This window comes from Zalophus californianus, chromosome 9 (assembly GCF_009762305.2).
Source record: "Zalophus californianus isolate mZalCal1 chromosome 9, mZalCal1.pri.v2, whole genome shotgun sequence".
NCBI classification, from domain to species: Eukaryota; Metazoa; Chordata; class Mammalia; order Carnivora; family Otariidae; genus Zalophus; species Zalophus californianus.
The window spans coordinates 132,010,420-132,036,354 of record NC_045603.1 but is presented as its reverse complement, the minus strand read 5'-3'; positions in this window follow the sequence as shown (position 1 = coordinate 132,036,354).

Genomic DNA, 25,935 nt, shown 5'->3' with positions numbered 1-25,935 from the left:
GCCAGGGTAAGTGTGCAAAGTCACCTCTCCCTGCACCCTCCCCATTGCCTCTTCAGGCAGCCAGAGGGCAGCTTCTCTAATGCAGGCCTGACTCAGAATTTATTTTAAGCTTTTCACAACTGCAAGTGAGTATTTTCATTATAAATGCAATGGTGCACCGAGACTTAATGTCCACGATGTTAAAGCTTAGAATCATTTGGCGGTATTAAGTCTCTAAATGATAACTTGCAACATGGACATACCACTGGCTTTGGAGTATTTTTTTACTATAACTCCTTGATTCAGAGAAAAAAACAACGTAAGTGACTAGAAAAGTCACCATTCCATAATATTTCTCTTGTATATTGTATTGTATTTCTCTCATATGATAACTATGGAAAACCTATTTGAGGGAAACATGTGGGAGATTCAGTTCTATTCTATGCAATGCATGATTTTTCCCCAGGGGGAGAGAAATTGTGTGTGTGTGTGTGTGTGTGTGTGTGTGTGTGTGTGTGTGTGTGTGTGTGTGTTAGAGAGAGAGAGAGAGAGAGAGAGAGAAGGGGGGAAAAATGTTTGAGAAAATGTATTTTGCATGTCTGAGTTATGTCTTTCAAGACTCCATATGATATTTCCCTGTTTCTAAAATTTTCCAGGGTTGCCATCCAGAATCAACACAGTAAATGCAGAGACCACCAGCCACCATCACTGTCTCAGGATAAAAGACCTAAACAGTCACAACCCTTCAATACCTCCAGTTAAACCTTCTTTGGAAATTGTCACTCACAGGCCAGAGTCCCTGCATCACAGAGCAAATCCTCTGAGATTCTCAGTCTCTCCTGCTGTAACTTCATCTTCCACTTCTGCCTTGGGGTCATTTCCAAACAGCGGGGCACCAGACATGCTACCTTCTGAGGAGCCCTACCTAAGTACAAGAGGATGGAGTTTCACTATGGGCTCAAAGCCTTTTTACCTTGGAGACTTTACAGTAAGTCAGGACCTGGCAGTAATACGATCATTTGTTGTTTCAGAATGTTAATTGCCCCACTGAGTTATCTGGTTATTTAAAAATAAAATAAGAACCACATTAAGATAAAGCAACCTGTCTTTCCTATGCCCTGTCAAGAGTTAAAAAATTTATCTAATTACCGAATACGTTGCTAATTCTCCTCTGACAGTTCACGGTTTCATGTTTAGGGTTGAAGTCAGGAATAACATTTTTTTCTGAACTTACTTCAATTCTGGTTGTGATCCTGACTCCCATTTGTGAACTTCTGCAAATCACGTGGTGGCTGCCTTCCATGTCTGAGTTACTTGGGTATTCTTCCTACTCTTTTTATACGTACGAAGGTGGAATCCTCCAGTGTTTTGAAATCAAACTTACAAGGTCCTCATTGCTATTGGTGAGGATGAGGAAGTTGGGTCTTTGTCCCCATTTGCTGGTTTTATCCCACTGACTGGCCGTGCCCATTCTTCTGGGCTGGCTTGACATGAAGAGCAAATAACCCCAGTGTTAATCCCCAGGATTTGGAAGGGAGGAGCTGCTGAGAACACAGTGACAGTCAGCAGGATACACTGCTGGTGCCATTTTCCACAGTTGACCCTCAGAACGTGTGCACTCTTCTGTTCCCTTTAAAGCAAGAACTAGTACCCTTTCTCTGGCAACCGTGAGCAGAAAGGGCTGAGAGAGAAACAATGAACTGACAAGAACTAGTAAGAGAAAGAAAGTAATGCACTGTCAACCATAAAAGTTTTGCCCACAGTGCACCTTTTCCTCCCATGTACCTTACACACCCATGTGGATCAAGCCTTCCTGATTTAGACTGCGATTAAGGCCACTGGCTTATGAAAAGTAACGTGATGTTGCCCCTGCTGTGTTAATCACAGAGCTCTCCAGTCAAAACCTGTTCTCATGCCCGATAAATTAGACGTTTCTTCAGTGGGAAATATATTCATTAAGGGTCTCCTGAGCATGAAGCTGAAAGTTCGGGGGGATTATAATATAACTGGGGGATACACTCTTAGCCAGTAAATAATGTAACAACTAAATAAAAATCCGATTTACTTCATAAATAGCATTAACTAAATAAGTCATTTGAGAAGTCCCTAAATAAATTATGGAATCAGCTACAGCATATATGTTAAGTAGAGTTTTGAAAATATTTCCTTTCAACCTACAATGTAGATAGTTTGATCATATTTTAATTTTTTTCCCATGATGTCCTATAGCAATAAGTTGTTCAAGAGGGGGCAGAGCATAGGGGCACCTGGGTGACTCAGTTGGTTAAGTGTCTGCCTTCAGCTCAGGTCATGATCCTAGGGTCCTGGTATCGAGTCCTGCACCTGGCTCCTTGCTCAGCAGGGAGTCTGCGTTTTTCTCTCCCTCTCCCCTCTCTCCCACCCCCCCACTCTCTCTCTCGCAAATAAATAAATAAAATCTTTTTTTTTTAAAAGTGGCAGAGCAAAGAGCATGCACTGGCCTTCACATCTTTGACCATGTCCAAACACCTGTTCCATGATTGTGATAATTGCTTTCTCTTTGACTTTTGTGTGTCATACTAAAAGCCATTTTCTGCTAGATCATTGCCTACCTGAATATTAAAACATAGAAATTACTGCCAGACTGATTAATTCTCAACACCGTACATATCTTCCTCAGTCTGAGTGGTTCTGTCAATGATGTCCAACATCTTAATAGCTCCTAAGCTGAACACCGCCCTCACTTGGTCTACCCCACTGGGGACAGGCCACAGTCCTACAGAATTGGAAAGCCAAAGTTGGTCCAAAAAAAGCAACAGGATGATGCCACACAATCTCTGCCTCAATTTTTTCCCTTCATTTTCCTTTTCACTCACGTACTTTCCAAACACTGAATCATGAGTATCCTTCTGAAGAATCTGGTCAAATCCCCAGGGAGACAAGAACACAATGTTTTTATTTTTATTAAGATTCATGAAAGAAACATAGGGCATAGTTTGGAAGACTATCAAGATTTCTGAAACGTATCAACATGTTCAATGAAAATGAGCAGACAGTCTGGACTCCCTACTGAAGGCATCATGTTGTTTCATCCTGTGCCTCTGTCAGTTAATCATTAATATCTTTAAGAGCCTGGGGCGCCTGGCTGGCTCAGTCGGTGGAGTATGTGGCTCTTGATCTCAGGGTCATGAGTTCGAGCCCCACATTGGGTACAGAGATGACTTAAATAAAAAAAATAAATAAATCTTTTTTAAAAAATTTTTTGTTATGTTAATCACCATACATGACATCATTAGTTGATGTACTGTTCCATGATTCATTGTTTGTGCATAACACCCAGTGCTCCATGCAGAATGTGCCCGCTTTAATACCCATCACCAGGCTAACCCATCCCCCCACCCCCCTCCCCTCTAGAACCCTCAGTTTGTTTTTCAGAGTCCATCGTCTCTCATGGTTCGTCTCCCCCTCCAACTTACTCCCCTTCATTCTTCCCCTCCTGCTATCTTCTTCTTTTTCTTTTTTCTTAACATATGTTGCATTATTTGTTTCAGAGGTACAGATCTGTGATTCAACAGTCTTGCACAATTCACAGCGCTCACCATAGCACATACCCTCCCCAATGTCTATCACCCAGCCACCCCATCCCTCCCACCCCCCACCACTCCAGCAACCCTCAGTTTGTTTCCTGAGATTAAGGATTCCTCATATCAGTGAGGTCATATGATACATGTCTTTCTCTGATTGACTTATTTCACTCAGCATAACACCCTCCAGTTCCATCCATGTCATTGCAAATGGCAAGATCTCATTCCTTTTGATGGCTGCATAATATTCCATTGTGTATATATACCACCTCTTCTTTATCCATTCATCTCTCGATGGACATCTTGGCTCTTTCCACAGTTTGGCTATTGTGGACATTGCTGCTATAAACATCGGGGTGCACATACCCCTTTGGATCCCTACATTTGTATCTTTGGGGTAAATACCCAGTAGTGCAATTGCTGGATCGTATGGTAGCTCTATTTTCAACTGTTTGAGGAACCTCCATACTGTTTTCCAGAGGGGTTGCGCCAGCTTGCATTCCCACCAACAGTGTATAGGAGGGTTCCCCTTTCTCCGCATCCTTGCCAACATCTGTCGTTTCCTGACTTGTTAATTTTAGCCATTCTGACTGGTGTGAGGTGGTATCTCATTGAGGTTTTGATTTGGATTTCCCTGATACCGAGTGATGTGGAGCACTTTTTCATGTGTCTGTTGGCCATTTGGATGTCTTCTTTGGAAAAATCTCTGTTCAGGTTGTCTGCCCATTTCTTGATTGGAGTATTTGTTCTTTGGGTGTTGAGTTTGATAAGTTCTTTATAGATTTTAGATACTATCCCTTTTTCTGAAATGTCATTTGCAAATATTTTCTCCCATTCTGTCGGTTGTCTTTTGGTTTTGTGGACTGTTTCTTTTGCTGTGCAAAAGCTTTTTATCTTGATAAAATCCCAATAGTTCATTTTTGCCCTGGCTTCCCTTGCCTTTGGTGATGTTTCTAGCAAGAACTTGCTGTGGCTGAGGTCGAAGAGGTTGCTACCTGTGTTCTCCTTTAGGATTTTGATGGACTCCTGTCTCACATTTAGGTCTTTCAACAATTTGGAGTCTATTTTTGTGTGTGGTGTAAGGAAATGGTCCAGTTTCATTCTTCTGCATGTGGCTGTCCAATTTTCCCAACACCATTTGTTGAAGAGACTGTCTTTTTTCCATTGGACATTCTTTCCTGCTTTGTCAAAGATGAGTTGACCATAGAGTTGAGGGTCCATTTCTGGGCTCTCTATTCTGTTCCACTGATTTATGTGTCTGTTTTTGTGCCAGTACCATGTTGTCTTGATGATGACAGCTTTGTAATAGAGCTGGAAGTCCGGAATTGTGATGCCGCCAGCTTTGCTTTTCTTTTTCAACATTCCTCTGGCTATTCGGGGTCTCTTCTGGTTCCATACAAAATTTAGGATTTTTTGTTCCATTTCTTTGAAAAAAGTGGATGGTATTTTGATGGGGATTGCATTGAATGTGTAGATTGCTCTAGGAAGCATTGACATCTTCACAATGTTTGTTCTTCCAATCCATGAGCATGGAACGTTTTTCCATTTCTTTGTGTCTTCTTCAATTTCTTTCCTGAGTATTTTATAGTTTTCTGAGTACAGATCCTTTGCCTCTTTGGTTAAATTCATTCCTAGGTATTTTATGGTTTTGGGTGCAATTGTAAATGAGATCGACTCCTCGATTTGTCTCTCTTCTGTCTTGGTGGTGTATAGGAATGCCACTGATTTCTGTGCATTGATTTTATAGCCTGCTACTTGACTGAATTCCTGTATGAGTTCTAACAGTTTTGGGGTGGAGTCTTTTGGGTTTTCCACATACAGTATCATATCATCTGCAAAAGTGAGAGTTTGACTTCTTCCTTGCTGATTTGGATGCCTTTGATTCCTTTTTGTTGTCTGATTGCTGTGGCTAGGACTTCTAATACTATGTTGAATAGCAGTGGTGATAGTGGACATCCCTGCCGTGTTCCTGACCTTAGGGGAAAAGCTCTCAGCTTTTCCCCATTGAGAATGATATTCGCTGTAGGTTTTTCATAGATGGCTTTTATGATATTGAGGTATGTACCCTCTATCCCTATACTCTGAAGAGTTTTGATCAAGAAAGGATGCTGTACTTTGTCAAATGCTTTTTCTGCATCTATTGAGAGGATCCTATGATTCTTGTTCTTTCTTTTGTTAATGTATTGTATCACATTGATTGATTTGCGAATGTTGAACCAGCCTTGCAGCCCAGGGATAAATCCCACTTGGTCATGGTGAATAATCCTTTTAATGTACTGTTGGATCCTGTTGGCTAGTATTTTGGTGAGAATTTTTGCATCCATGTTCATCAAGGATATTGGTCTGTAATTCTCCTTTTGGATGGGGTCTTTTTCTGGTTTTGGGATCAAGGTAATGGTGGCCTCATAAAATGAGTTTGGAAGTTTTCCTTCCATTTCTATATTTTGGAACAGTTTCAAGAGAATAGGTATTAATTCTTCTTTAAATGTTTAGTAGAATTCCCCTGGGAAGCCATCTGGCCCTGGGCTTTTGTTTGTTGGGAGATTTTTGATGACTGCTTCAATTTCCTTAGTGGTTATAGGTCTGTTCAGGTTTTCTATTTCTTCCTGGTTCAATTTTGGTAGTTGATACATATCTAGGAATGCACCCATTTCTTCCAGGTTATCTAATTTGCTGGCATAGAGTTGCTCATAATATGTTCTTATAATTGTTTGTATTTCTTTGGTGTTGGTTGTGATCTCTCCTCTTTCATTCATGATTTTGTTGATTTGCATCATTTCTCTTTTTTTTTTGATAAGTCTGGCCAGGGGTTTATCAATCTTGTTAATTCTTTCCAAGAACCATCTCCTAGTTTCATTGATCTGTTCTACTGTTCTTTTGGTTTCTATTTCATTGATTTCTGCTCTGATCTTTATTTTTTCTCTTCTCCTGCTGGGTTTAGGCTTTATTTGCTGTTCTTTCTCCAGCTCCTTTAGGTGTAGGGTTAGGTTGTGTATTTGAGACCTTTCTTGTTTCTTGAGAAAGGCTTGTATTGCTATATACTTTCCTCTCAGGACTGCCTTTGCTGTATTCCAAAGATTTTGAACAGTTGTGTTTTCATTTTCATTGGTTTTCATGAATTTTTTTAAATTCTTCTTTAATTTCCTGGTTGACCCATTCATTCTTTAGTAGGATGCTCTTTCACCTCCATGCCTTTGAGTTCTTTCCAACTTTCCTCTTGTGATTGAGTTCTAGTTTCACAGCATTGTGGTCTGAAAATATGCACGGAATAATCCCAATCTTTTGGTACTGGTTGAGACCTGATTTGTGACCTAGGATGTGATCAATTCTGGAGAATGTTCCATGGGCACTAGAGAAGAATGTGTATTCCATTGCTTTGGGATGGAATGTTCTGAATAAGTCTGTGAAGTCCATTTGGTCCACTGTGTCCTTTAAAGTCTTTATTTCCTTGTTGATCTTTTGCTTAGATGATCTGTCCATTTCAGTCAGGGGGGGTGTTAAAGTCCCCCACTATTATTGTATTGCTGTCAATGTGTTTCTTTGCTTTTGTTATTAATTGCCTTATATAATTGGCTGCTCCCATGTTAGGGGCATAGATATTTACAATTGTTAGATCTTCTTGTTGGATAGACCCTTTAAGTAGCATATAGTGTCCTTCCTCATCTCTTATTACAGTCTTTGTTTTAAAATCTAATTTGTCTGATATAAGGATTGCCACCCCAGCTTTCTTTTGGTGTCCATTAGCATGGTAAATGGTTTTCCACCCCCTCACTTTCAATCTGGGGGTGTCTTTGGGTCTAAAATGAGTCTCTTGCAGACAGCATATCGATGGGTCTTGTTTTTTAATCCAATCTGATAGCCTGTGTCTTTTGATTGGGGCATTAAGCCCGTTTACATTCAGGGTAACTATTGAAAGGTATGAATTTAGTGCCATTGTATTGCCTGTAAAGTGACTGTTTCTGTATATTGTCTGTGTTTCTTTCTGATCTATGCTGCTTTTAGGCTCTCTCTTTGCTTAGAGGACCCCTTACAATATTTCTTGGAGGGCTGGTCTCGTGTTTGCAAATTCCTTTAGTTTTTGTTTGTCCTGGAAGCTTTTTATCTCTCCTTCAATTTTCAATGAGAGCCTAGTTGGATATAGTATTCTTGGCTGCATATTTTTCTCGTTTAGTGCTCTAAAGATATCTTGCCAGTCCTTTCTGGCCTGCCAGGTCTCTGTGGATAGGTCTGTTGCTAATCTAATATTCCTACCATTGTAGGTTACGTATCTCTTCTCCCGAGCTGCTTTCAGGATTTTCTCTTTGTCTCTGAGACTCGTAAGTTTTACTATTAGATGTCGGGTGTTGACCTATTTTTATTGATTTTGAGAGGGGTACTCTGTGCCTCCTGGATTTTGATGCCTGTTTCCTTCCTCACATTAGGGAAGTTCTCTGCTATTATTTGCTCCAATATACCTTCTGTCCCTCTCTCTCTTTCTTCTTCTTCTGGGATCCCAATTACTCTAATGTTGTTTCGTATTATCGTATCACTTATCTCTCGAATTCTGCCCTCGTAATCCTGTAGTTGTTTCTCTCTCTTTTTCTCAGCCTCTTTATTTTTTACAGGGAACTTTTAAATCCACTTTGAAACATGCATCCTTTCAGGCCAGCCAGTGCTAATTTCTAGCACTAAAGTCCATCACCTCGATTTCCCTCATCCCAAGTGTTCTATCCATTACATGAATCTGTTCTAACTAGCTACTTAAAAATTCAGTAGAATTCTCATTTCTCAAAGTGAGGTCTGGGAACTAACCACTGAGAATCACCAGGCGTGTTCATCCTCTCCTGTTCAACTCTAGTGAATCCCTATTTCTGGGATGGGTCTTGGAATGTGCATGTTTTAAGGCTCTTAGAAGATTGAGAATTATTGATCAATCCATTTCTGTTCGTCCATATCAGTTAGTTGATGTAACACGAGACTAAGGGATTATGCCCCTTGAAACTAGTAGAGCATCATCACCGTCAAAGCCTGTTTTTCTTAATCTTCTTCTGCTGTATTCTTATACCACCTTCTCATCCTTTCTTAAACTTGACTGTTCTCAAATGATTGAGTTTTCTCCACAATCCTCACCATGGAGACTTTGCCTTTCCTTATTTTCTTCAAATTTTTGTATACTGTATGTCTCTGATCAAATTAAGCCCTGTGATAGCAGGAATTTTGTCAGTCTTATTCTTTTTCATATCCATGGTGCCCTAAAAAAGGGTGCAGCACATACTAGATATTCCATAAATATCTGTGAATGAATGAATGCCTTAAGGAGAGATCTTGCTCTTGGTTCTCTAGTACTTCTTCCATAACCATATGTCTCCTCATTTGAAATACACCACCAAAGTATACTTCATCGCTTTTCTAATTTAATTACGAAACCAGTGTGAAAGACTCCCCTCCCCCCCCAGGCACTATGGATATAAAAATGAATGGGGGGGGGGCGCCTGGATGGCCCAGACAGTTAATAGTCTGACTCTTGGTTTTGGCTCAGGTAATGATCTCAGGGTCATGAGACTGAGCCCTGCATTGAGCCCTGCATTGAGCCCTGCATTTGGCTCCATGTTCAGCATGGAGTCTGCTTGGGTTTCTCTCTCCCTCTCCCTCTGCTCCTCCCTCCCCACTCTCTCTCTCTCTCTTTAAAATAAATAAACAAATCATTAAAAAAGATGAATAGGGCACACTCCTGTGTGCTTGCGAGGTTCAGAATCAAAAGTGAATGGGGACCTGGGTGGTTCAGTCAGTTGAGCACTGGCTCTTGATCTCAGCTCAATTCTTGACATCAGGGTCTTGAGTTCAAGCCCTGCATTCGGCTCCATATTGGGTATGGAGCCTGCTAAAAAAAAAAAGTGAGATCATTACCTCTGTCAGCCTCCCCTCACCTTAATTCAGCATCTGATGATTCATATTTTGCTCTCTGTTATATCCCTGAACAGTATTTCTGATGAACTTTCTGAATGCTCGAGCTCAGTCTTCCACCCCAGTGACATTATTTTCCTTGGACACCAGGCACTTATAGACAGAATAGGGCTCATGAAATTAAGTCAAATATGTAATTATATCACAAGATCTCAAAATACAATGTTCCCCCACTCCAGATACAATTTATAAATTCAACTGATTTCAACAATATGTACTAAGCACACAGTATTTTTAATGCATCATACTAAAAGTAGAATAATGAAAGAAACATATATACATACTATATAACATATACAATCATTATAATATATAATTTTCTCATTATTATATATCTATTATTATGTAATAGATATATAATGGGCTTACATAAAATATCTCATGTGATCTGTAGAGAAGCCTTATTCCACATGCAGATGGTGGAACTATGGCTGAGAGTGGCTGAGGGCCCACAGGTGTCTTTTCCATCATGCTATTTTGTACTCCTTTCTCGTTTATTTCTTCTCCTAGTCCCGCTGAACCTGCTCTTCCTCCTGATTGGCCTCTTGAGTCACATGGTCCCAATGAATGCATCTAGGATATTCTGATTTTGGTTTTCTTCCTTCCTGCCTTGTGCCACCTGGTGTCAACCTTCCCACAGCCCTGGCTTACACAATGGCCAAGACAATCTGTTCATCTTCCACTGGGACAATTCTCAGACCCAGATAATCTCAATCATAGGCTTTCTTTACACACAGACTTGAAGGTACAGCTGATAAAATGAACCCATTTCATTGCCAATGTAAGCTTTTGAAATTCACTGGGGACATTCTTCTTGTTCAAAAACCATTTAAAAAAACAAAAACAAAAAACAAAAACCATTTTATTGACCTCTTGTTAATGCTCTTAAGTCATGAACTTATGGCATGATGTATGGCTCACCCTGGCTGTATGTCTTTTGGCTTTCTCAGTTCCAGATTTCTTGTCTTTATCTGCCCAGTGAAAAATGATGCTGGAACGTAATGCATGTAATTCGGTACTTTTATTCCATCAGGCTGGTCTCCTGCCGCACATCCTGATTTCTGTCAGAGCACTGCTGTTCTCTCATCTACATAAACTCAATCTGAGGTATTCTTAACCAAGCAGTTCCCTTACCCGTTCCAAATTCTCCCCAAGTGCCAATCATTCCTCCAGAATTGCTTCTTCTGCCATCTTAATTGTCTTCACGCTGATACCAGTCAAGAATTATATAATTATTTCATAACTGCTAAGGATAAATTCTAACATTCTCATTGTAAGACAGAAGGTGGAAATATTTGTGGAATAAATGAATGAGTACCCTACTGAATACATATCTGACACAAGAATAAATACATAGCTGAGGTACAGACCCCTGCCTCCCAGGGCAGTTTTAGGCTGAGCTTTTTCTAGGTAGAGGTCACATCTTCTCATTAAAAAATTTTTTTCCTTTATTCCCCTAAATCTCAAGGTGCTCTGTTTCTAATAAGCTCTCAGAATTTCATTTTGATTTAGTTGATTTTAGTTTTGAATGTTAAATGACTTTGTGGGAATTGAATAAATTTTTTGCAGATTTTCATTAACCTCAAAACAACACAGAACTTATGTACTATACAAAGTCCAAAAAGACCTTGGAACTTCTTACAATAAAGTGACATAAAGATAAACTAATAACTACTGGTGAGTGTCTTGCAGTGAGTAAATGATGAAAAACTGAGGGGAAAAAAATGTCAAATCATGTTCTTGGAAGACACTTGTAATCACTGTGGAGGAATCCCTAAACATCTCTCCGGACACCTTTAGAAGTGACCTCTTTACTTTTCTGATACCTGAAGTTTAATACTTTTTACTTTCAATATAATCACTTTCAAATATTTATTAATCCCAGTCTGTGACTCTAATTTAACGTGTTCCCTCTTCTGTGTGTCTTTCTCTTAGAGCTTTATTTCATTTTTCATTTATGATTGGCTGTTTCATACGAAGAGTTATTCAACTCAAGTATCTTAAACTCATTAAGGGAATGATGGTAACTATTGAAAAAAAATGTAATATATTCCATGCCTTTTTTTTTTTTACTACTAGTTACATAGTTTTGCATCAAATCAAACCTGACTACTCTAAACCACATTTTTTAATAGTTTACTATTTTTAGTTATTTTACATTTTTGCAGCAATGAGTGAGTGGACCTCTTGACTCTCCAGCATTCTCCCCCCATCCAGGCTGCAGAGCTATGGTTAATCTCTGAGTCACTAAAGACATGTTATTATGTGTGGGTGGGTTTTTTTCTTCTTCTTCTCTCTTTTTTTCCCAGAGACTGGTAAAATCGCACCGGCTCCAGGGTTTCACCCTCATGCCCTAGCGATAGAGGTCATCAGTAGCACAGAGTCACTTTGGGGTATCTCCCAATCAGAAACAAATAACAGTGACTCCTTTGGGAATCCACCCAGACTGTTGCAGACCTTCCAATGAACAGTTAAGCTTTGTAGTGTGCCTCCTTGAGAAACAGCTGTTTGTCTAACCTTTGAACTGACTGATACATTAATCTGAAACATAATTTAGCTCTGTCTGAGCTTCTGGGGATGGCATGAATAGCTGGCGTTCTTACATTCTACCAGTCTCCAAAATAATACTTTTTTTGCTTTTTTTTTTTTCTTTAGGGGCATTTTCTCTTTCTCAATTTAATTATGTATGATTATTTGATAAGGGAATGCCAGAGCTCAGGTATAGTTCCTACACTCCTGCTCTGATAATTCTCCGTCTATCTACTTTTGATCCTGCTGTTCGTTACTGATACTCATCAGAATCCAGAAAGCAGCTACTGTTGTCTGTCTCTGGAGCCTCTTTCCACACCAAAGAGAAGGTTGTGCTCAGGGCTTTGCTCCAGCGAGGAGAGGTTAAGAGGAGCGGCACCACATATGCAGGCCCCTGCATTGTCAAGTGGCGTGCTTGTCAAATATAACATTGGAACATTCTCCAGGAAAGCCCTCATTTGAGGCAGACTTCTGTGGGGTCTCTTTTTCCAAGCTGGAAAAGGTTTAGAGCACTTGAAACTAGCCGATTTTGTCACTCCTTTATTGGGACGAGATTCCTATCAATTCAATGGAAAGAATAGGAGCGAAACCCTAGCAACTGGGAAGATACTGAGACAACAAAAGTGTAACTGGAAGACTACAATCTACAATCCCATTCTTCTGTGGTTGGGAGCAAAGGAGATTGTAAAATCGGGGAAAACGGGCTTTTACCTCAAAAGAATTTAAAGTTAAAGAGAAAACGAGGAGAACACAATTGTAAGGTACCCAGCAACCTCAGAGATGCAGTGGTCTCCAAGAGTCATGAGTTTGCTTGCGTGCTTTTAAAGGAAACAAGGAAACACAACTCTATGCAACCGGGTGGCATCTGAGGGCTGATTCCCAAGTACAAAAGAGTCCACAGGCCCTGAGTCTTGTGGGCTGATGAAAAGATGAGGAGCAGAGATTTGGGAGACCTCACGCAGCCTGCCAAGTTTGAATCTCAGCTCCTCTCCTAACTCCGGAGCCACAAGAATGTTTTTCAACCTCTCCATGCCTTCCATGTATCATCTGTAAAATAAGAACAATCCTAATTCACTCGTCTGAGAGAAATGCTGTGGGTATTAAAAGAGGTAACACATGTAAAGGAAGAGACTGCGCAGAGTGAATCTAAATCAAATGCTGAGTATAGACCTTTCATTCACCGACCGCATGGCTGTGGTTGAGGCATTCCATATTTTTGGAAGTCATTTGTTTCACATCTAACAGGTGAAGGGACTAAATAGTTCCCAAAATAACTTTTAGCAATAAAATGCCACAATTCTCATGAATTCTTTTAAGTGTTCACATATCTACCAGCTAATATATTTCATGGTAATAGTAATCATTAATGTTTGGATTGTAGCAACTGATTTATATTACATTTTCTCATATTTTCTTTGTAATCTTATAATAGTTCTTCAAGATTGGTATTTTTATTTGTTTTTGAAGATTTTATTTACTTATTTACTTATTATTTATTTATTTATTCATTTATTTATTTGAGGTGGGGGAGGAGCAGAGGGAGAGGTATAAGCAGACTCTGCACTGAGCATGGAACGTGAGCCCAACATGAGGCTTGATCTCACAACCCTGAGATTGTGACCTGAGCTGAAATCAAAGTCGGATGCTTAACCAACTGAGCCACCCGGGCGCCCCAAGATAGGTATTCTTATATTTCTATTTTGCAGATGAGGAAGTTAACTTTCAGAAAGTTTAAATGAGCTGCTCAAGCAAGGTCGTGTCCATATTTTGTTTTGACCATAAATTCAACAATGCTGATATACTTTTGGGTGGCTATATTGCTGCAATGCATTTAAGGTGGATACACACCAAACTCATAGGCAAGGAAAAGTTAATTGTCTATGCTTGTGTAGTATTAAAAAAACGTAAAAGGCATGATCCCTTTTGGGGATCCCCTATGGCTCTGGAACTCAATTTTTTCATCTTTGGAATAAGGAGATAGTACTAGATATTTCCAAGATTCTTTAGCTAAAGTAGTCTAAGAGTTTTGCTATTAGAGCAGATCTCTCTCTGAACATGATCCTCCCCTGCAATTTAGCCTTGTGTTTCCTTCTCTAATGAGGTATGTCTATTCTAGCAGACTCCACACATTAACAGACCATCTTGCTCACTTCTGAGGATCTGGGTCAGAGGCTACGGGGACCCCAAAGAATCAAGCAGACACTTCTCAGAGAAGGATTCACTCATTGCTCAGCTGAATAGCCTCCCATAGTGGGGTACCTCATTTGTTTATTTCTATTCTTTCTACCATGCAATCTTCCTGGTGCTTTTTCTTTTCCTACAAGGAAAGAGAGTTTGGTTGCTGAGATATTATTAACTCTCTTTTCCTGGAATATAGACTTTAATTGTTTTCAGCAGGAAATTTGAAGAAAGGTCTCCTTCTGGGAACTCTGGTTGTGAAGCACATTGGAATGAATGGAAGTTTCTATTTGCAATCAAGGGGGGTGATCTCCTGTGTGTTTTCACTGTCTAATCTGAGAGCTAGTATTTCCCATGAGAAAACCAATGTCAAGATACCGAAACCCAAACTATCAGCAACAAAATTCTGTATTCTTGAAATTGGTAACATTTCCATTTCTACATACCCTAACAGCAGTCCTATTTAATTTTGCTTTGTGAGGGGAAACAAACAACAATGAAACAACACCATAACAACAACAGTAATGAAACAACCCTGACATAGACTTTCTATAGACATCGGTGAAGGATGGTTTTAAAGTCAAATACTCAACTCCATGTATTTGTAGGATCATTTAGAGTTGGCAGATTTACAGATTCTTTGGATTCTCCTCTTTTTACTTTAAATCTCATTGCCTACATCATAGTTGTTTCATTTTCCTTTAAACTCCCAATAAAAAGTGCCAAACTGTCCAAAGAGACAAATAAGGACATCCTACAAAGAGGAAAAAAGGGTCCATTCACCAGGAAGATATAACAATTATAAATATATCTGTACCCAACATCAGCACCTAAATATATGAGGCAAACATTGACAAAACTGTCAGAGAAAGAAACAAGCAACACAATAGTAGCAGAAGATTTCAACATCCAACCTACAATAATATTTAGAACATCCAGACAGGACATCAGTGAAGGAAACAGAGGACTTGACCACTATAGACCAAATGGACCTAATGGAATATTCCATCCAGCAGCAGAATATACTTCCTTCATGAGTGCACAAGGAACATTCTCCAAGATAGATAACATGTTAGGTCAGAATATAAGTCTAAGAAATGTAAAAAGATGGAAATCATCCCAAATGTTTTCCAACCAGAAAAGAATGGGGCTAGATATCAGTAGCAGAAAGAAAGCTAGAAAATCCAAAAATATGTGGAAATTAAACAACACACTCTTGAACAACTAGTGGGTCAAAAAAGAAATCAAAAGGGGAGTTGGAAAATAGCTTGAGAAAACAATGAAAATGAACACACAATAAACCCAAACTTATGGGATGCAGCAAAAGCAATACTAAGAAGGAAGTATATAGCAATAAATATGTATATTAAGAAAGAAGAAAGATTTCAAAAATATTCTAGCCCTACACTGCAAGAAAGTAGACAAGAAGAAAATAAATGAAACCAAAATTAACATAAGAAAGAAAATAATAAAGATGAGAGCATAAATAAACATAAATAGAGAACAGAAAGTAGAAAAAAAATCAGTGAAACCAGGATTTGTTTTTTCAAAGACTGAGAAAATTGACAAACCTTTAGTAAAGTATCTAAGAAAAAAGAAGACTCAAATAAAGCAAATCACAAATGAAAAAAAAAAGACTACCCATCTGATGCAGAGTATTAAAATATGTGTGTCAGAGCCTGCTCTCTAGAGGCAAACAGAGAGGGGATGATTGGGAGGGACAGACTGCTAGAGAGGCAAACTTGTGAAGATTCTATTGCCATGTTCTGGCAAGAAATGACATTCTGGAAGGATGACAGTGGAGCCAGAAACAAAAGGAATAAACGAATTCCAGTGGTACTAACAAGGTACGAATAAGGCAGAATGTGATGCTATAACAAATACCTCTCCCCCAACCCCCATGTGCCCAGTGCAGGATAGACGCCAAAGAGAGAGTATGAGTATGATCCAAACAGCCCAGGTCTGCACTTTTTGGTGTGGTAGGAAAATAAAAACACATAATTAAATAAACTAACAAGAAAATTATGTATGTTTGATTTTATTTATTTATTTGAGAGAGAGAGAGAGAGCGCGAGAGGGAAGAGGGTCAGAGGGAGAAGCAGACTCCCTGCTGAGCAGGGAGCCCGATGTGGGACTCGATCCTGGGACTCCAGGATCATGGCCTGAGCCGAAGGCGGCCGTTTAACCAAGTGAGCCACCCAGGCGCCTGAAAATTATATATGTTGAAGAGTATCATGAAGGAAATAAGTAGGGGAGTATTACTGTGAATGAATATATGCAATAATACTAAAGGTGCCTGTGTCAAAGAAAAACCAAAGCTAGGTAGGAAAGTGGTAAAAACAGATTTTACTTGGCATTATCACAGCAGGGGAGAAGAGACCTCGTATAGAACTGGATTTAGAATTTAGATTCTTGCTAAAACTAGATTTTGCAAGGGAGTATGCAGAGGCTGTATAGGTGAAGTTCTTGGAGCCTGACTAAAGTTTTGTCAGGATACAAATTTTTGCCAACTGTGAGAATACCTGTTCTATTTCATTCTTTGTATGACTCACTACGTTTTAAAAAGTTTAAAAATGGACGCTGATTAATAATGAAGAAAATGTTATACCCATTTTGTTAAAACACAAGTAAAAGAGAAAAAGAGAAAGTGAAAGGGAGAAGTGATTCACTTCTACCTGATTTTTTAAATTGGGTATTTTTATAGTTACACAATAGTAGCTAAAGCCAGGAATTCACTACACTGTTACTTAAACATGTCAGAACAAAATATCCTTGGATAGATTAATTTTGTGTTGGTCATACCATACCTGAAAATTAAAAAAAATTTAAGTGGCATAATATGAAAATTATGAAATATGAAAATTTTATTAATATCTTAGTAGTTAAAAACATAAAGACACACCTGATATGCAACCTCACATTCTATATTCTGAAAATAGAATGTGAGGCTGCATATAGTAAGGGAAGTCTTACTTAATCTGCATTAAAATCATTTTAGGTGATAGAGTTGGGGAAAACCTTAATTCAAATCAAGTCCACATTTATTAAGCCTACTCTTGCAGATATTGTGCTAAGCCCTGGGATACAGGAAACTCCGTCATAGGAATAAATTATCTGATAATTTAGGAACTGATGACCGTACATCAAGATGGAGGGTATTCTAAGCTGATGTGTACACAGTTTAGTTATATATAGTTGTCAGGAGATTTCCTTTTGCTCCCTCTCTCTGACGGCATCATAGCTTCCTTCCTCATTACACTTATGATTATTACCATCTACAAGTTGGCTTGTGGGTGTTTACAGGGAAATATAGTGTGTTGCTGATTCCAGGTCTATAATGGATGCTAGTTTGGGTTGAGAGAACAATTCTCGTGTAATTTAGAGAGAAATTACGAGTTTCTATAAGGGACTGATTAGAAATGTCAGATTAGGAGAAGCAGCATGCTGATAAATGCTTAACAATTCATTCCCTCTGTGGGAGTGGGAAGGTAGCCTGATTTTTTTAAAATTTTATTTTATTATGTTATGTTAATCACCATACATTACATCACTCATTTTTGATGTAGTGTTCCATGAGTCATTGTTTGCATATAACACCCAGTGCCCCATTCAATACGTGCCCTCCTTAATACCCATCACCATGCTAACCCATCCTCCCAGCCCCCTCTGCTCTAGAACCCTCAGTTTGAAGGGAAGGCAGCCTGATTTAGAGCATTTGCCTATTCCCATGGTGTATACACTCCCACTATGGTTTATTTCAAGTTACCAACATGACACTACTGAATGCATGGATGCAAAGAGATGGCCATCATCAGCTTTTGTAAGCTTGCAGGGGCAGCTCTACACACCATCGAATGGTGTCAAATAACATTCCTGGTGGCCAGAATGAATTTCAAAGACAGGCTTAGTCACTAGTAACTCACTGTGGACACTTAAAATTTGAAGCAATACCCAAGTACATGAAGAGGTAACAGGTAATGATGAAAAACAAATTATTCCCAAGGTAGTGTGGATTTTATATAGGAAAAGCTAAAAACTTACCTAATTTTTCATTTGCAGTATTTTGGCTTGGGCACATTGCCAATATTTCCAACTGTCTAAACCAAGTCTTTCCCCCACTTCCAGACAGGATGAAAAATATTCTTTTGAGTTCCAATGTTAAATAATATACAGTTATTACCTTATAATCTACTAAATATCATATAAATATTTCAAAACACTAAGAAAATCATTTGTGAGCAAAAGTAATGTTAAGGATGATCGAGAGAGAAAACAACAAAGGTAACATGGTACCTATGAAGTGTACTTCCACCTGAGAATTTCCAAAATCTTGATATATCATTATTTAAGATTTTATTTATTTATTTATTTATTTAGAGAGCACGAGTAGGGGAGAGGGGTAGAGGGAGAGGGAGAGAGAATTCCAAGCAGACTCCCCGCTGAGCACAGAGCCCAGTGAGGGACTCAATCCCATAACCTCAAGATCAAGACCGGAGCCGAAATCAAGAGTTGGAAGCTTAACCAACTGAGCCGTCCAGGTGCCCCATTGATATCTCATTATTAGTTCCTAAATTATCAGAGAATTTAACTCCTGGAGGACAAGGATGAGTCTGGCTCATTCTTTTATCCCAGTGCCTAGCACACTTTCTGAGACAGAATACATTTAATAAATATTGAGTTGATTTGGATTAGTGTTCCCTAGTTTCCAATATCCAAACTGACTCTCATATCAATGCTGGATTAGGGCAGACCTTCCCCGTTTTGATTCCTATTTCGTTAGCCTGAAGTTGTACAAATTCACAGAGGAAAACAAAAATCTACAAAACCTAACAAAGTATGTGACTGGACTATTAACACATCAGTGAATGTAGACATTAAGGAAATAGATGAAAAAATTTTAAGACTTTTATTAATCAAATATATGTAAAGTGACTAAATACTTAGGTTTAATTTTAGCTCATTTAATAGAAATTTAAAACATAATACTATCTAATTCTAGGGATCTGAGTTCCAAAACCTTCTGCTAGCACTGGAAGTTAATTTAAACCTTTTTACAGAGCAAAATGGATCAAGAGATCAAGACACATGAAAATGATCACACACTTTTGACCCAGAAATTTTCCCTATGGAATGCATATGTATATATTTTCTTTCCATAGCAAACAATATAGAAAGATAGAAACATGTATAGGTATTTCAAATGGATAGCAAGGGGTCCTATAAGACTTAAGAGGCTCACTATTTTGTACAACTCAAGATATGAAAACAACCAAATATTTAACAAAGAGGAGAGGCTAAATAAATGATGTGATTCCATGCTGAGACAAGTAATGGATAATTTGAAGCAGTGTTCAGATGGTAGAAATTAAGAAATATTCTTGAAATATTAACAAAAATTGTGTAGCACTGTATTATAATTCTAAAGCAGGAGTTGGCAAACTTTTTATGTAAAAAACTAGATCTTAATATGTTGGGCTTTGTAGGACATGTAGTCTGTATTACAGTTACTTAACTTTGTCCTTGTGGAGTGAAAGCAGTCTTGGACTATACGTAAATGAATGGACATATCTATGTCCCAATAAAACTTTATTTGCCAGAGTTGACCCAGGGCCAAAATTTACAGGCCCCTGTTGTAAGTATGAATTTTATTAACTAGAATTTTATCAACAATATTGAATTGAAAGCAGTTTTTTTGAAGTGGATACAGTTAAATTATTTATTATTTTCTTTTTCTTAAACACATGTTCAGTATTTTTGCTATATTTTTTACTGATTATAGAACATCCTGGAAACTAGATAGTCATATAAAAACACTTGCTTCATTATAAACCTGTAATTATCGTGTTTTGTCAGAATGACATGATTCACTCAGGATATAAGTTTACATGAGAGAAATTAATAAAGCTAAATTTATTACTTTCTTAGAAAGATTTTATTTATTTGCACAGTTCTATAGACACTCAAAATTTGGGGGATTTCTACTTCCCAAACATTGTCAAATAGAAGTCTACCAAAAAATAAAATTATGAGGTTTACTTGTAGTACTTTTGTCCCCAAAAGGGACAGAAAGAGAGAGAGCATAAGCCAAAGGAGCGGCAGGCAGAGGGAGAAGCAGGATCCCCTCTGAGCAGGGAGCCTGATGCAGGGCTTGATCCCAGGACCCTGAGATCATGACCTGAGCCAAAGACAGATGCTTAACTGACTGAGCCATCCAGCCCCCCAAATTTATTACTTTGGAGTTCAATTTAAGCATCTACTAAATGACAGACATTGCATTAGGAGGTTTATGTTTATGTACACAATTTGCCTTAATTTTTATGACCACCCTAATGAAATATATTTTGTTTTCCTCTTTTGACAGAAAAACCTGATTTCAAGGTAATTTTCTCCAATGTCATAGCTAATAGTGACAGACCTGGGACTAGAACCCATGCTATTAATTGTCATGCTATCTTTCCTGTGCATAGTCTTCTTTAAAATCATTTTATTAGAGAAATTCATCCATTGAAGGAGAAATATCACTTTTAGGAGTCTGTTATGAAAATGTACCTCCAATGATTTGGAAAAAAAATCACACAAGACTGTTCATGGTGACATTATTAGTAATATCAAAATATCTAAAACAATAGAGATCTATATATGCATATGTTTACACATGCACATACACATACATATCCATATGTATATTTGGTATATATACACACATATAGTAAGGTAGCATTTAAGTAAGTAAGGGATATATATATGTATATATACGCTTCGCAAAAATTTGGGATAGAGAAGAGAATGAGTTCTCCAAACATATTGCTTCTTAAAGTTTCACTTTTAAAATATTTTCCATTTCAAATATTAAATTTTACTTGTGTGATGGTTTAAAAAAAAAACTTAAAATTGAGTGCCTAGACAAACTACTAACTCTATATCAAATTGATAACATAGCAACACAGACAACACAGAAATCTAGGTAACTTTGACCACATTACTCCCTCTGAATACCCTCAGTGGGATATATTTTGGGGACAAAAGTATACTACAAGTAAACCTCATAATTTTCTTTTTTGGTAGACGTCTATTTGACAATGTTTGGGAACTAGAAATCCCCCAGATTTTGTGTGTTACAGTGCTGTGCAAATAAATGGTAAGTGTATTGGTTGTGTTAGGACCAGTGTTATCTCTGCAGAAAAAAGGAGATACAAATGTGAAACAGTTTAAGAAAATAAATAACTCTATAAATCACATGCAATGGCCAAAAAAGGAAGTCTAAATGAATAAACAACGTTACAACAATGTTACAGGCACACCGTTGAGAAACCTGGAGCTGAGCTGTATAAAAGAATGAGAAAGTTCTTAATCAACTGACATATTTTCTTTTTTAAAAAATATTTATTTATTTGAGAGAAAGAGACAGAGAGAGAACAAGAGTAGGGGCAGGGAGAGAGGGACAAGCAGACTCCTCTGGGGAGCCTGACATGGGGCTCGATCCCTTGGAGCACACCCTTCAAGCAGGTCAAGTCTTTTAAGTTTCTTTACTATTTTTAGTTATTAAAGCCACATGTTCTCAGTATTTGATTCTACTGCCATCCCTAAAAATGCCCTCCTGTATGATATATAATAGATGCCATTGATTCACCTTGTCTGTGGCACTAGGAAATGTAAACCTCTCTGACCAGTTCTTAAATTAATTTATCAGTCTGATGTACTTACACATGTATAATGTGAATTTGGACCTATAACTGGTTACAGTACCAGCTTGGGTTTCCCAGTTTTCAAGGGTGTCCCTTTCTATCCACAGCCTCAGGCAGATCACAAGTTTCTTTGCAGTTTCCCCAGATGGGAAGAATTTTTTGTTTCTGTCTTGAACACACAGCAGTATCTTGTGCCCCTTTGCTTTATGTATAGCTCAGTTATAGATCCCCATGTTTTAGCGCCTAAGATCCTGACTTTCATTACTGAGGGCTATAGAACTCCATCCTCCTTACAATATAAGGGGTTAGATTTGGAAAGTAAGTGCATAGGAAGTGACCAGATGGGAAGTGAGCAGAACGAGGTCTACAGAAAAAGTTTAAGGTGACGGGTGCTCAAATGAAGCAAAAATATTATTCTGACAGCACTTCATGCAGATGAGGAACATTCACTCATATATGTATATATATAACTTTCTTGGTCACCTATATGTATAATTTTATATCCCCTTTCTGTTACTGCCACTTGTGGAATATAATTGGGTTAATTCTGTTTATTTTAAAAACCCTGAATTTTCAGTTTATAAAGGCAGCACATTAGAGGCATAATGCTGTTCCCCTTCCCAAGAATTTACTTCTCTCTTCCAATGATGAGGTCAACATGGGCTTTGCTGCGTTCTTGGGGCTCCTGTCTCCCTGACCACACTCTGTTGACTTGGAGGGTGGACATCTAACTCAGTTTTTCCCTGGAGTCATTTAGAATTGCTACTAGCTAAAGTTATCCAACCCCTTCCTGGAAGTAAGACTGAGAAAACTAAGCCATTTGGAGAGGATTAGGGAATAAAAATCACAAGAAAGAGAGAGATGGACCAAGGAGCACGTTGGTGTCCTACCATCTTCAAAATGGATTGTCCAGCACTGCCTGCCCCAGCTCACGCGACATGGATTGGTGATAACCCACCCAACCAAGCTCTCCTCAAATTCTGACCCCACAAATCATGGGCAAAATGATCCTTTATGGCACTCAGATGTGGGGTAGTTTTTCACACAACAATAGATAACTGTACTATTGAACAGAAAAAAGAGAACCTTTACAAAAGAACTGTTTAAGATTAATAGACATATCAGCTGGCTCATATCCACTTTTGGACTCAAAACTACATTAAGAGTAAAGGTGACAACAGTTAAGCATGCTGCAGTCTAGTGATATTTATCCACAGAAGTTCTATTAAGTGACAGAAATGAAGACATGCCTCATCTCATTACAGACTGACACGCTCTCCGAAATACTGAGAATATCACACCTGGATGCTGAATTCAATTTGAGGGCTCTAAGCCCCAGATGGTTTGGAAGAAGTTCAGAGAAGAGTAATCCCATCTCTAACCCACACCTCCTCCAATTAAGAAATAAAAATTAAAAAAAAGAAGAACCCCAATGACAGTCTACCCCACACATAAAACCACAGTGATTAAAGAAGGAGGGTTTGGCTAGAGATAAAAGACAAAGGAGGTAACTAACTACATGAAAATATACCTTACGGCCAGTAACTGGCAACTGCAGGAAAGTTATGATCTGAGGCTAGAAATATTTGAAAGTCATTTTGCACCAGCAATAGAACAACATTTTATGAGGTATTACTAATAAGGTAAATATATATATACACACACACACATTTTTAATTCCTTTTTTCCCTAAGCCTACATTAACAAACTTGGAGCAAAAATGTGAACTTGTGGGAGTAGCAGATTCTACTGAACGTTGGAGGAGAGAAAGGTGCATTGTGTCATGATAACACCAATAAACTAATCGACTTTTCCCCTCGATTCATACTTACACAAAATTTTCCGTAGGCCTCAAACTCTCCCAATCTTTCCCATTGCCATATTTCTCCTGACTAGACTATTGTCTCTGTGTGACCTAAAAATAATTTTTAACCTCCCCCCTTTTTAAAAAGATTTATTTATTTATTTTAGAAAGAAAGAGAGTGCGGGGTTGGGGGAGGGACAGAGGGAGAGGGAGAGAGACACTCCTCAAGCGACTCCCCGCTGAGCACAGAGCCCAACGGGGGGGTCTATCCCAGGACCCTGAGATCATGACCTGAGCCGAAATCAAAAGTCTAAGAGTCAGATGCCCAACCAACTGAGCTGCCCAGGTGCCCTTAACCTCCCCGCTTCTTAAATTGTGCAGAGCACTTTGGCCCACCCCCAGATTTCACTCTCCTCTCTTTAGGGATCTAGAAATCCCGTAAGGTAATTGGCTAAAGCATTGCCCACTTACTCCAGGTTTGACTCTGCCTCTTTTAACAGCTTCTGCAAGAAGCTGAAAGTAGATTTGTTCAATTATGACAACTTTTAAAAAAACCTAGTGACTCCAGTCAATTTTGGTTTTAAATCGCATTTTCTTTTTTTCTGTGAATCTGTGACAGGCTATCATGTTAGAGGTATTTATTGTGGAGTTTCTCTGGAACCAATACCTCGAGGCAAGGTTGAGGGAAGGATTGATAACTGGGAGACATTGCAGACCTGACAACTTTAGCCCAGTGGTTCTCATCTTGTGGCCATTTTGCCTTCATAAGGACATTTGGTAATGCTGGAGACATTTTTATTTTCACGATGGACTGTGAGGTGAGGGATTGCTAAAGGCGTGGGTAGAGGACAGAAATGATAGTAAATATTCTATACTGCACGGTACAGCCCCTGAAAAAGTATTATCCAGCCCACAATGTGAAGAGTGCCAAGCTTGAGAAACCCTGGCTTTAGCTGATCCCCAGGAGGTACTGTGGAAATAAAAGGCCAACATGACTGTCCCTTCATAACCCCACCTCCATCAAAAAGTGAATATGGACAAGCCATCCCACAAGAGGCTGACAACGGAAGACTGTCAATTCCAGAACTTGGACAATCACTCCTTCCCTGAAGCACACCCCCATTCCTCTGGTTCTCTGCTATTACTGTGTGGAAAAGTACAGAGAACCAAGATTTCATGGTACTTCCTGTGTTGCTGAGAATAAAGAAGAATCCATGCATAACTGAATGGTCAGTTTCTACTGGAGCAAAGCTCACTATATGACTTACTGTTTATTGATTTCTAAGTGGTATGTCAGATGCTCAATCTGCTCCACCATGCATCACGTATCTTTTTCTTGGACTAGAACCAAAAATATTTATTTTTCATTTTCAGCATTGTAATGTAAGAAATAGTTTATCTTTTATTATTTTTTAATAAACATTACACATCATGTATCTTAGTGCCAACCATTCTGAAATCTGGTAACAAGTCTGTAAGTACTTGATAAGATTTCCACCTCTGGCCAATTCAGTGCTAAATACAATGAAAACACTTAATATTCATTCTATGTAATCAAAAGCAAAATGTAGATGTTCTGACTTTTAAAACCATAGAATATAAGAAGTAGAAGGGACCCTAGTGGTCAGGTAGTCAGTCCACTTTTGCATGCAACCTGCACACGTATCTGTGTTTCCACAACACCCGTCACAAATTGTGATCTCCTTAATTACCTGCAGTGAAATGCAACTTGCTCTCTCAAGTCGCATCTCATCCCATTGAAGACATATTGTTTTGTTTTTTCCTTTATATGAAGTCCAAAAGTTCCCATCTATAACTTCTTTTCACTGATCATAATTATGTCTAGGGATACCTGTTTTCTATATGAACAATGCTGAGAGCTATTTTGTTTTCAAATTGGCTTTTTGTTTCCAAATATTTTCTGTATCAAAATACTTTCCAAACTATCTCTTTTTTCTCTTCAACCTATATGCTTCATAAGGCATGAGCTGAACTCTGCTCATTTTCCTGGCTTCAGTGAACTCCAACAAGATATACTCGTGTTCTCTAATAACCCTTTGTCTTTCTCTGCACTGGACAATTTTGTCTTATTGTTCAGAAAAAAAAATTAGAGTAACATTTTCTCTGACGGAACAAATCATAGAATGACAATCCAACAAAACTTCCTTATTACATATATTATCGTAAATTATTGTTCAACATCATTTACTAAAGAATAATCACTGTGTTTATTTTTATAATGTCTATATTGATA